Genomic DNA, 12855 nt, shown 5'->3' on the forward strand with positions numbered 1-12855 from the left:
AAGAGCCCTGACTCGGTAAATAAAATGGAGAGCTATAGAGGAAGACTGTTAGCAACCTCAGGCCCCCACTTGAGCACACACAAGCACGTGCACCTGTGAATATGACGGCACGTGCACCAGTGTTGAAGAGCAGGACATCAGACTGATGCCACCGACGAGGGTTAGACAGCTACCGTCAAGTATGGGGATCTCAAAGGCTCACTACCTTGCTGAGAGTGACAACTTCCCATCAGTCATAGGGAACTTTTACTTCCCACTCAGGATAATTGAGTGCTTGGCTTCAGCTAGCAAAGAAACTGTCTTTGAAGATAAGACAGATCCATCTTCTTTTCTTACAAAGGCTTGAAGGCATGTGTTAATTAATATGCAATAGCTGCTCTTCTGCCTGAGCGCCCAAGGCTCCAAGTATCTTCCACATTTGACAACCCGAGCCACTGGTACACCATCTTCTGTTCCATTCACTGACCTCAAGCAGGAGTGGGAATGCCCTGTGTTTGTATAGAGCATGTCCTCATGTAGATGCTGGAGGTCTCTCATCGATTTTGCCCAGGAAGGGGAAACTGCTGACAATGTGGACGTAACTTTCTGCATCAAGATCTTGAGTAGTGTCTCCAGTGTGAGGAGCCATGTTTAGAGATGCAGTGACATCTGTCCGACAGATAGCTGTGTCTACACCCCATAACTGAATATCACAGTTTGTGACACAACTTATAAGATGGGCTTTCAATTGTGGCACTGTTCAATAAGGGTTATATCATAAGTGATAACACTACCAAATAGGTAGAAGTTACCCATGATGGTGGCACTTGGCTTTAAGGTAAACACGGACGAGGGTCCCCAGTTGGTTGCAGGAGTGGTGTAGGCTCTCTTTGTACTGTTAGTTGTCAAGATCTATTAGAGAGTCTTACTGTGTAGTTCAGTAAGAGCACAGACCCGGCCTCAGCCTCTCACACGCTAGAGATGCAGGCCTAAAGCTGCCACAACACACTTCTCCCTGACAGACAGAACTGCTTCATGTCACACAGCTTTTTAAATAGATATGACTACGCTAAGTGACATATTTGTCCCCGGATTATGACTAAGGACAATCAGCTATCCAGGAAGGAGAAATAAGTTACCAGCATGAATTTATTATGACTCTATACCAACATCTGTGGTGCTGAAGTACCCCACAATGAAGTGTTGAAAGTATCAACTCCTTTAAGTATTTTTCTTGACAAAATAAGGTGGCAGCCATACATTGTCCCTATGAAGTCACAAAGTCTAAGATGCACTTAGCCAAGATCCCGTCTAAAGTTCTAGAATGTATTTGTTATGTCTACACACATGGATGCGTGACTAAACTTTAAGTCTGATAGTGAGCTCAGCACTTCGGGTTCATGGAGAATGAGCGTTAGCTTTGACTGCTTTATACCTCTGCTCCAATTACCACCATGAGCCATGAGTCCAAACCAAGGGCAGTGCTGCATGAGTAGGTGACAACCATACTGGTTTTTTTTTTTTTTTTTTTTTTTGTTGTTGTTGTTGTTTTTGGTTTTTTTTTTGAAGAAAAATTCCAAAAGATAAATTTCCAATATGCATCGGCCTTTCCTGAGCAAAGGGGCTTAAGAAGTCTGGGCTGGGGCTGGAGAGATGGCTCAGTGGTTAAGAACACTGACTGCTCTTCCAGAGAGGTCCCGAGTTCAATTCCCAGCAACCACATAGTGGCTCACAACCATCTGTAATGGGGTCTGATGTCCTCTTCTGGTGTGTCTGAAGACAGTTACAGTGTACTCATATATAATAAATAAATATTTTTAAAAAAAAGTTCCGTAGAGGGGTTGCTCACGTGAATAGTTTAGCTGAAATCACCAGCGTAGCTGTAGAGCAAAGATAAGATTTTTCATTTGTCAATAAGACTGTCGACTAGACGTGCTGCTTGCAGTGTGACCTATGTATCTTGAGTTAGTTGCTTTTCTCCTGTTAAGACAAAACTACACAGAAGTAACGTAAGGAAGGGTTTGCTGCCTCACAGTTTGGGGTTCGAGTCCATCGTGAGAAAGAAATGACGAAGCAGCGGCTCACGTGTATCCCACAGACGGGAAGCAGCAAATGGCTGCGGATGCTCAGCTCACGTTTTTAAAAACTCATCGGGGACCCTGTGCCATGGGTTGGTGCCACCCTGTGGAAGGATCTTGCCATCTAGAACCTCGCTCACAACACAGTTCCAGAGGTTTCCCTTAGGCAGTCCTCAATCCTGTCAGGTTGACAGTCATTATTAACTACCATATCCCTGCACACCAAAAGCCATTCCACATCGCACGTGCTGGGAGAACACCAGGCCAGATGACAGTTCCTGTTGGTACCTCTGTGTCGGTGGTGACAGAATAGTCACGCTTCCGACCCATCCCAACAGCAGGACAACCAGAATGTCTTTACAAAAGCCTTAGGTTAGTCTGCATTGTTGTGTAGATTTCCCAGATTGTCATGCATTATTCCTCAGTGTGAATGGTGTGTGTGGCACGTGGAGGTTCGATCCTTCGCTTGGGTCTGGGGACCTTACACAGTCAGCGCTTGGCGTCAGACAGGCTCGGTACCTGCTGTGCCGTCTCACTGGCTCCTGGTTTTTTCATCGAGAAGGATTTTTATCATCACTTGCCTGCTTATGGCTTGGAGATAAACTGTTATCAACTTATCGCGACCATCACAAGCCCGGATTGTCTCTGTAAAATACAATCTCTTACGCCATCTGTCTCTTTGAACAATCTTTTTTTTTTTTTTTCTGGGTTTATTTAGGTTTGTTTTCTTTCTTTTTAAAGATTTGTTTATTTTATTTATATGAGCACACTGTAGCTGTCTTCAGACACACCAGAAGAGGGCATCAGACCCTATTACAGATGGTTGTGAGCCACCATGTGGTTGCTGGGATTTGAACTCAGGACCTCTGGAAGAGCAGTCAGTGCTCTTAACCACTGAGCCATCTCTCCGGCCCTTGTTTTCTTATTTTGTTTGTTTTCTTTTGTGTTTCCTATTTGAGCCAGGATCTCCCTATGTAGTAGCCCTGGCCTTGAACTCCCAATCCTTTTGCCTCAACTTTGCATACACACATATACACACACACACAACCAACCCTGCCCAGTATCCTTATTCTTCCGTCTTTATTGACACAATCTGGCTACATGACAGCTCATTATTGTGTCTTCATATTTCTCCGTTGTCATGTTTCCAACACACCATCCCTACTGTGAACTCTTCTGAGAATGTTCATTTTTATCCCTCAGAACCCTAAAATCAGATGATTTCATGATCCCTCTTGGCTCTGAGCGCCACCTAGTGTACACACTCTGCTACTGACAACACCAAACCCTAACTTAAAGACCACTCAGCTGGTTGGGTACTGATGTCACTGAGCTTGTGTTTTCCACCACCCCCAACCCCCACCATCACCCCTACCCATCACCACCACCCCCGCCCCCCACCGCCAACACCAGCACCACCACCACCACCCCCAACCCCCACCAGCACCCCTCACCATCACCCCCAAACCCCACCATCACCCCCATCCATCACCACCGCCCCCAACCACCACCACCACTACCACCCACCAAAGCGGGGTCACTTTGAGCAATGGACGTTTGTGACTTTCCTGTGGTTTGGACATCTGATTTGGGTAATCACCTGTAGTATCCTTAATCCCTGGGGGGAAAGTTTGAAACCTTTGGTCATTAATGTTTAGTTCCTAGAGCAGCAGCAGTCAGTAAATACTTTTCAGTAAATACTTTTCAAGTTAACACCTGAGAAGGAGTGCGGCTTTAGCGGCTGCAAAGATAATTGCCAGAAGCCAATGTCCCTGTCTCCTCTCCAAACCTGAAAATCCATGTTGCTTATTTTGTTTGTGTGTGTGTGTTGTTTGTTTTGTTTTCTTGCTTTTTACTTGTTTTCTGGATTCTGATTCACCTTGTCTGTTATGCTAAACTTGGGTTGTTTTTTTTTTTTTTTTTTTTTCTTCTCCAACCTTGAAAACAAGTCGAATAACCTGCCCTGACAGGTTTGGCTGTAATGTATCCAATCAGCACTAAAACTGTGGCTCAGCTGGCAGAAACACACACACACACAACAACAACAACAACAACAACAACATTTCTATGCATTTGTCTCTGTGCTCACCTAGTGTGCCTTACCCCAGGACTGCAAAGGTAAGAGCCATACACTTCTGTCCAGGCCGTTCTAAACCAGCTCAGGGTGCAGCAGGAGGAGGTGCTGTGCCCTGAGATGCAGCAGGTCCCTCATACAGCCCATCACCCCAACACAAAGTCACCTGTTTCATTTGTCCCCACCCCCCTCTTTTGAGGGCAGAAGACGTGGCTTAGAGATTAGGAGTGTATTGTAGCTTTTTCTCAAACCTTATTTTTAATGGCAGTTCTTAAACGCTTTAACCTCCCTCTTAGCCCACCATCTACCAGTAGTGAAAAAGAAAAGGTAGAGGTGTGGTACAGTGGACCTGTTTAGAAAGTTTCTTTGGAGCAATTCCCATCTGTGTTGTCTGGAAATTGGCGGTTCAGTTCACAGGTCAGCAGCGGAAGCTCAATCCGCTTGCAAACACTTCCCAGATACACCAGCTGTCCAATCCGGGAGAGTTGGGATAGCCAACATGAATCAGCAATGGTGGCCCTACCAGGCAGAGACATCCAGGCCTCACTCAGTCGTGGCTCAAAGCAGCAGAAAGGACCAACAGGACACCAGGAGAAGTTCTTGGCTGTGCCTCTCTCTCAGCAAAGCAGAGATCAGGGAAGACTGGAGACCCACACGAGTTACACAGTTAGCTGTGCCAACAAGCCAAGCTCTCTCTCTGTCACTCTGGAGTCCTATTTATACCCTCCAAACATCATGTGTTCTCCACGTGCCTTGACTCAGCACAGGCATCCAATCAGCCCGGGTCCTTGGAGTCCTGACAAATGCAGCTCAACTACGCAGTGTAAGACAGACCAATACGTGTGTGTTGTTAGTAGAGTTCATCACGTGTCCTTTCACGTGTTTCCTTTAGCAGATCATCTCTCCTGAGTCTGCTTCAGTGAAACATTCCTACATGAGCTGGCCTTAGTCTTTCCCATGTCCACTTCAGGAAAACACTCCGTGTTTGTCCCAACAAAACACCATCCAACACAACTGACTGGCCAAAGAACCCTCACAGTTTCCACTTCAGTATATAGTTAGTGCTCCCCCAGAGGACCCAGTTTGTGTTCGCAGCATCCACATTGGGCAGCTCACAACCACCTGTAACTCCAACTCCAGGAGATGGGACACCTACACACATGTTCATGGACCCACTACAGACACAAATGCATACGCATAATGATGTTTCTATTTTTAACATGTGTATGCGTTTGCCTTCTTGTCTGTATGTGTTACATGAGTGAGCACAGGTGCCCAGCCAGAGAAGTCAGAAGAAGGCATCAAATCCCCCTGAAGTTGGAGTTGGCAGTTGTGAGCCGTCTGGCATGGGTACTGGGACCTAAGTCCTCAGCAAGAGCGCCAAGTGCTCATAATGGCTGAGCCATTTCTCTAGGAAGTCCCCCACCCACTCTTTAGGGTCGCCTCTCAGTGGTGGAGCTCACTGACCACTGTTTACAGTGGTGCTCAGACAACCACTCCTACTAAAAAGTGATAGTCAGCCCCTTGACAGCCATGGTCTCCCATTCCAGTGACGACTCTTAACCCTCGTCACAGCTTCCAATGCTGTCTCCAGTCACACGACACCAGCGGCTGCTGCCATAATTGGGGTATAAGGCTCTGGAGCTGAGACAGGCTATATTTGGATCCTAGGAACCCTTTGAAGCAACATACCTTCTACCCCAGTCTGGGCTTTGTCCCTTTGGAAGCCAGAGATTCTTGTCTATTTGGCCTTTCTCATCCTCTTGGACATGTGAGAGAGTCTCTCCACCTCCCAATTGCTCTGTCTCCCTTTTGTCCTGTATGCATGGTTACCTCTGTGTCCCTGACAAGTCTGAGCAAAGTGGTTGGCCCAGAAGGAAGGACAAATATGTACCTTATTAACTGTAAGCAAAAACAAAACTCTTCCAAGCAAGCTTGAGGTTGCTGGCATTGGTCTGCTAAGCCTGCTAACCACCTCCCCGGGACAGCTTGGATCTGTGCAGAGATTCTTGAGATTACTCTCTTCCGTGGTTAGCTTTATGTGTCGGCAGGGTAGGACACGGGGCACCCAGTCGATAACTGCTGGAGGCGGTGTTTTCTGTGAGTGTTTTAGAGTGAGATGAAGCTACATCCGCAGATTAAATAAGAAGGATTGTGTCAGCAAAGCACCACAGAGGGTCAGGAAGGCTGGACTACGGACAGTCCAGTTCCGGACTGAGTTCAGTCCTCAGCCTGGGTGAACACGGGCCCCTCTCCTGGTTGCTGTGGGTGAACACTGGAACCAAAAAGATAAAGCAAGATGACAAGTTTGGGACCAGCCGAGGCTGTACTGTAAATGAGATGTGTATTTCCCTGCCTTGGGAAGTACAATCTGAGTTTCCGTCGTCATCCCTGATCCGAGAGCATAGAAGACCCACGGCTCATGCTTTGGTGTTATCATTACCCAGTGAGATGCTCAAGCCAGCTGTTTCCTGACCTCTCTACAGTGTTGGCTTTTATTTTTTTTAATTCATTAAATGAAAATTTTAACTGACGTAAGGCTATAACAACAGAAAAACCAGTTTGCGTTGGTGGGGGTAGCCCAGTGGGAGAGCGCTTGCTTGTCTTGCATATGGACAGCCCTGGGTTCAACAGACTACCACGTGGGATGGGGGTACATATGTTCGTCGTATAGTGGGATAGCGTTTAAATCAGTGCAGACATCAAAATCTTCAAACGCTTGTCATTTTGCCATGGTGAAAGCATTCAAAACCTTTTTTGTTCATCTGTCCATCTGTCCATTTGTTTGTTTAGATACACAAAGTGACTGCGCTCCTTGATACCCTCCTGTGAAACAGCACACACAGCTTCTTGCTCTTCAGCTATAGCTGAGCACCCATCCCTCCACTCCTTACTGTTCCCAGCCTCCAGTGGCCATGGGTTCAGCTTCTCTGAACAAAGAAAGCCTTTTCAGAACCCATCTATGAGTGAAACTACAAGACGCCTGCGTCCCTTCACCCGGTTTATTTTGCTTAACGCGTTGTCGAGTTCTATCTATGTTGTGGCAAATGGCAGGATCCACGGCGCAGCTACAGGTACCACATCAGCTTTGTTTGTCAGTAAAGTAATAGACACTGCAGTTGTCTGGCCCATGCTGCTGTAAACACAAATGTCTGTTGTAAATTAAGCTATGCCAAGTGTAATTTCAAAGGGGTGGGGGGTGTTAATTTATCATAAGAATGGAACTAGAGCACCCATTGACCCTCCTGAACCCTTACAACTCCGGGACTAAATAAGACCATCTCGGAGACAGTAAAACATTGGCCATCCACTTGTCAAAAGGAAGACTTCCTGCCGAATCGGTTACAGTTCTAATGGCCTTTGTTGGAGGTTCGAGAAACTGAAGCAGCCTCCGATTTTACAAAATAGGACAAGGGCTCTCACTGGGTGGGAATAAAAGTGTTATTGCAATAACAGTTCAAGACTATGGAAATTAAGATGAAGCAGATCCTGACAGCTCTGGGGACAAGACCTCAGACATGCTAGGTAACCACTAAACCACTAACTACACCACACCCTTGCACTTCTTGCACTTCCGTAACAATTGAAGCAAACGCCAGCTCGGCTCCTACTTCAGCTCACTTGTAGATTTATGTTAAGTCAATACATGATTGGACAGGGAGAGGAAGTGGGGGAAAAAAGGAGAGGAAACGGAAGAGGAGGAGTCAGGGAGAAAAAACCGGAAGAGGAGGGTCAGAGGGGGAGAAGGAGGAGGGGGAACAGGAGGCCTGGAGAAAACGACACGTTATAAGGGATCTCCTAGGAGAGGAATAGAGAGTGTAGTGGTAAATCTGCCCAATATAGATGCGTGCAGCTTGTGTTCCTAATTACTAGTTGTGTTTTCATTGAATGGGTTTATTTAGGTTGAAGAGGATATCGCAACAAAATAGCGATTTGGATTGAAGAGGCTATGCCACACTCACTCAGCCCGGACTCTGGGTTTTCAGAAGATCTGGCCCATCTGGTGCCATTTGGTTAGGAGTCATTTAGTATCTCCATTCTGACTTTGCACTTTTAGAGCCCGCAGCAGGAGCTTTCCCTGAACAATGGCATCCCATCATTTTTGCCGAGCATCTGCTAAGTGCTCTTCTAGTCACTGTCACTTGACATTGGATGCCACCAGGCCTTACGGACACCGACCGCTTCCTATCTGAGAGGCTGTTTTCTGGACTATAATCTGCAGCTTAATCCTAATCATAATGACCAACTTCTTCTTCCTACAGGACTAGGTTGCTTTGTACTGCCCTTGTGCCATCAAAACTCCCTAGGAGGAAACTGGAGATGGACAAGAAGAATGAACACCCACCCACCTGAGGAGAGGACACTGGAAATGAATGAGAAGCAATAGGAACAGCCCCGCTAGCCCATTGCCACCCATCCCCCACCCCGACCTTTCTTGGTGCACCCCTGCCTGGTGCCTCAGGAGAATGCCCACTCTCCGGACTTCTTGCTAGCAGGTGGCCATTAGACCAACCACATGGCGCTGTGAACCAGTCTTCCAAATTCCTCACTGATAACTTCATCAAAACCTGAAAGATTTCAGCACCCGTAGACTTCAAAGAGGCAGCTCCAACCAGCCAAGCATCTAAGGAAACCTTTGGGTGGGATCAAACAGCAGACAGTAACTGATCAAAGCAACTCTATCAGGAAAAAAAGAAGAAGAAGAAGAAGAAAGAAAACAAGGGGACTTCAGATGTCCTTCCAGGAAAAGACAGAGAAGAACATATGCTCAGGGTTAAAGTCGAGGCACACGCTCACAGCTAAGAGCTTTAAGAACACCGAATGCGTAATTCTTCTGTCCCCCACTGCTCTCAGCCTTTCCTTCAAGGTTCTTCTCCACTCTTTTGTGACACACGGTCAATTTCGACCAGGCACTCAGAGCCACCACACTAGGCTGGGGCCCAGATGAGAGCACCGCTCAACCCTCACCATCAAAGAAGCTTCTCATGGAGAATGGGAACTGACAAGAGGCCCCATGACTAGACACCGTGCAGACAATGAGAGACTTCAGAACAAGACAGGCTGACTCCATGACAGGCTTCAAATTGGCAGTTCAGGCCTAAGTCTGTCTGCGAGAACCGGGCAAGTCCAGGCCTCAGAAGCTGCCCTGCCATCTGGCTTGAGGCAAAGACAATGGGCTCAGCAACAGTTTCCAGCCCCCACACCTCCTCATGGAATGTCCCTAGAGATGGAGTTAGATAAAGGTTGCCTACCCCCCCCCCACATCTCCTAATGTGCTTTAAACCAGGCCTGTGAGCTCACTTGGTTGTCTATCTTGATAATGTGAGACCCCAGCATGCTGGACTTCCGCAGAATAAGACAATCTTAGCCTTTACACACTATTGTGAGTCCCGGGTATCATTCTTTGGGGAGTCATGGACCCTTACAGGAACACTCAGTCTTAGCCCGGATGTCTTTATCAAACCTCCCTCTCAGACTCAGGGGGCTCGCTCTGCGGAAGAGGAGCCAGAAAGGGGATGGAGGACTTCCAGACACAACATGGCTGATACACGTACAAACTCAGAAACAGTGGCGACACATGCACAACTTTCTCAGATGTAAAACCAGACAAACTCCCAGCACAGAGGAAGAAGCAGTGGGCGCAAAATCCCAATCCCTAACCACAAAGCACTTTCTGGGAAAGGTAAAATTAGTTGAGTGTCACTGAGGAGATCAACCACACTCCTGGGCAGACCATACCCAAGAGTAGTTGCCCAACGCAAAGCAGGCTGTGTCAGTGCTCTTAACGGCTGAGCCATCTCCAGCCCAGGGCCCTTCTTTACACAAATGGTACTTATCATTTCCTCTGCCATCCATGTCTCCTCACCTGCCTGGCATTTGACCCTCTTGTTAGTTTCCCCACTTGTCTCTGTATTCCAGCCTCCACGCTTGCTCAGATTCCATCTGTATGGTGTGTCCTACCTCTCTCTTGTCTCATGATGCTGGATAGTAAACTTGGAGCTGTGCACATGCTAGGCAAGCTCAGCTAGACCTCCAGTCCAGAATGACTTTCCTTTCATACGGATTTTCTCAGAGTCTTTCTGCTCTTACACTCGTTTTCTGAGTAGTTTTAATTGGCTGTGCTCTGTGTATGAAACACATGTGTATGTCCTATAAATACAACTTGTGGCAGGACTTGGTTAGAGTACCAGTACCCCAGAAGCAGAGGTAAGAAGATCACTCTGAGTTCAAAGCCAGCCTTCATAGCAAGTTCCAGGCTAGCCTCAGCTACGCAGTAAGACATGATCTCAGATATCAGATAGATAGATAGATAGATAGATAGATAGATAGATAGATAGATGGATGGATGGATAGATAGATGGATAGATAAATAGAAAGATAGAAATGTTATTACTTATAATCCAATTGGTCTTCCTTTTACTATATCTTACTGTGTTTGGACTGGCACCAGACAAGTCTATGTTCCATAAATTTAAATTAATTCTTATTTTTAGCTTCTTTTAAAAAGCGATGCTTTGTTCTATGTGTCATGCTCATTTCAGGTTGGTTGGTGAGTTTCTTTTGTTGAATTTAAAAGCTTGTAACTTCTGTTTTTTTTTTTTCCCTTTATGGCAAAGTATATCTAACCCTGTATGTGTTTGGTAGCATCTACCCTCTGTAGATTAACACACAGCAGGAGATGGCTGAATGTAGAAAGGGAGAAAAAGAGAACAGATTGTTGCAGCAAGGCTTTTGAAGGAAGTACAATACTGAGATGCTGCAGAAAAAGCAGAGCTATTATTAACCTCAAACCCGCAAAGCGGAGAGTTACACCTATGATTAAACTTCAGTGACAAATGAGATGTGAGAAACAGAGTGGAGAATTAAAAAACACAATGGGGGAACCTAGAAAGGACCTTAATTCAAAGAGAATTTAGCATAAAAGTCATTTCAAGCCTTCAAAGGAAAGAACGATTGAAGTGGAAATTTCTGGTTGTGTCATGTGATCCAGACTCAGGTGATGTTTTGCTGAGGCAAGACCTGAGGAGGACATGTGATGGGGATTTGGATCCAGGCCCTCGTGCATGCTGGGAAAATATCCTACCAGTGAGCTGCACCCCAAACTTCTGTTTTTCTGACACAGGTTTCAGAATGCCCTTGAACTCACTGAATAATCTACAGCACAGTTTTGTCTATACCCACTGAGCTCTGGGGTGACAGGCTTGGACCACCACACCAGCTACTTTTTAAAAAATGATTTATTTATCTATTTATTTTATGTGTATGAATGAGTACACTGTAGCTGTTGTCAGACGTACCAGAAGAGGGCATAAAAACAACAACAACGAAAAATGTTGACATACACAAAGGGCCCTAAAGTATACCCACCCATCACTTCAAACTGAGACCAAAGAGCCAAAGTCTGCAGACTTCTGAGGTAACCATCCAATATGGAAACAAGAAGCAAACAAACAACAGAGAGAAGCAATTTGAAGATTTTTAGCTTCAGTCCAAGTATTGTGACAGGGAGCCTGGGCAACGTAGCCCAGTGGGAGATCAGTACTCAGGTACCTCTAGAAGAGCAACCAGTGCTCTTAACCTCTGACCCATCTCTCCAGTCCTGAGGTTAATGATTTAATGACTTCGGTGAGGTAAGTGTTATCACCACAGGAGGCTACTCTTTGCTTATTTGTCTGGTGCTGGGTTCCTTGAGAGTATTTGAATTGTAGGTGTCCAAAGGGTGCAACCTCATACACGGAGGTGTGAGGCAGAGCACCGGAAACAGGAGAGTTGAATCTTTGCCTAGACCACAGTAGACCCCTCTCCTGAGTTCAATTCCCAGCAACCACATGGCGGCTCACAACCATCTGTATTCACGTACATAAAATAGCTAAATAAAATTATTAGCCTCGGTCTTTACAAAAAAAACTGGAGAGCTGAGAAAGGACAGCCATTTTTGTGCTTACAAACATGTAGTATTATCTGATGATTAAAACTGGACACAGACAAATTCTGGAGCTCTTAGTCTTGTGTGTGTGCACTCACAGAGGGGGATGAGGCTCACAAATGGGGTTTTAATCTATGGTGACCCAGCTCTGTTGCTTCAGGCCTATGACAGCATGGTGCATACATCTTGCTTGGAGCTCGTGGCAAAAGAAGTGTGCTCATATCGGGCTGGTTGGGGAGCAGAAAGAAAGAGGAGGGGACCTGGGTCTCAGCATCATCAATAACACACCTCCAATGACCTAGTTCTCTCCAGCTAAGTATTGTTCTGAAGGAGTCTGCCATCTCCCAATAGCTCCACTGGTTGGGCATCAAGCACATGAGTCTTAGGAGGTGGTAGCTGGGAACTGAACTCAGAACCTCTGGAAGAGCAGTCAGTGCTCTGAACAGCTGAGCCATCTCTCCAGCCCGTTTTTGTTCTTTTCAAGACAGTGTTTCTTTGTGCAGCCCTGGCTGTCCTGGAACTTGCTCCGTAGACCAGTCTGGCTTCGAACTCACAGAGATCGGCCCATCTCTTCCTCCCAAGCTCTGGGATTAAAGGTGTGTGCCACCTCTGCCTGCCCAGTTAAACTCTGGAACTGTGGATGTAGGCAGCAGCGGCAGCAATCTTAGATAATAATTGAATCCAAGAGACCAAACTAAAATTTCAGGGCATAAGTATTATAGAAGATACACAGAGTTAAAGAATCAGCTAAAAAATAAAAAACAAGCAAACAGGGGTCAGGGAGATGAGGTGAGCCA

Source organism: Micromys minutus (assembly GCF_963924665.1).
Source record: "Micromys minutus genome assembly, chromosome: 25".
NCBI classification, from domain to species: domain Eukaryota; kingdom Metazoa; phylum Chordata; class Mammalia; order Rodentia; family Muridae; genus Micromys; species Micromys minutus.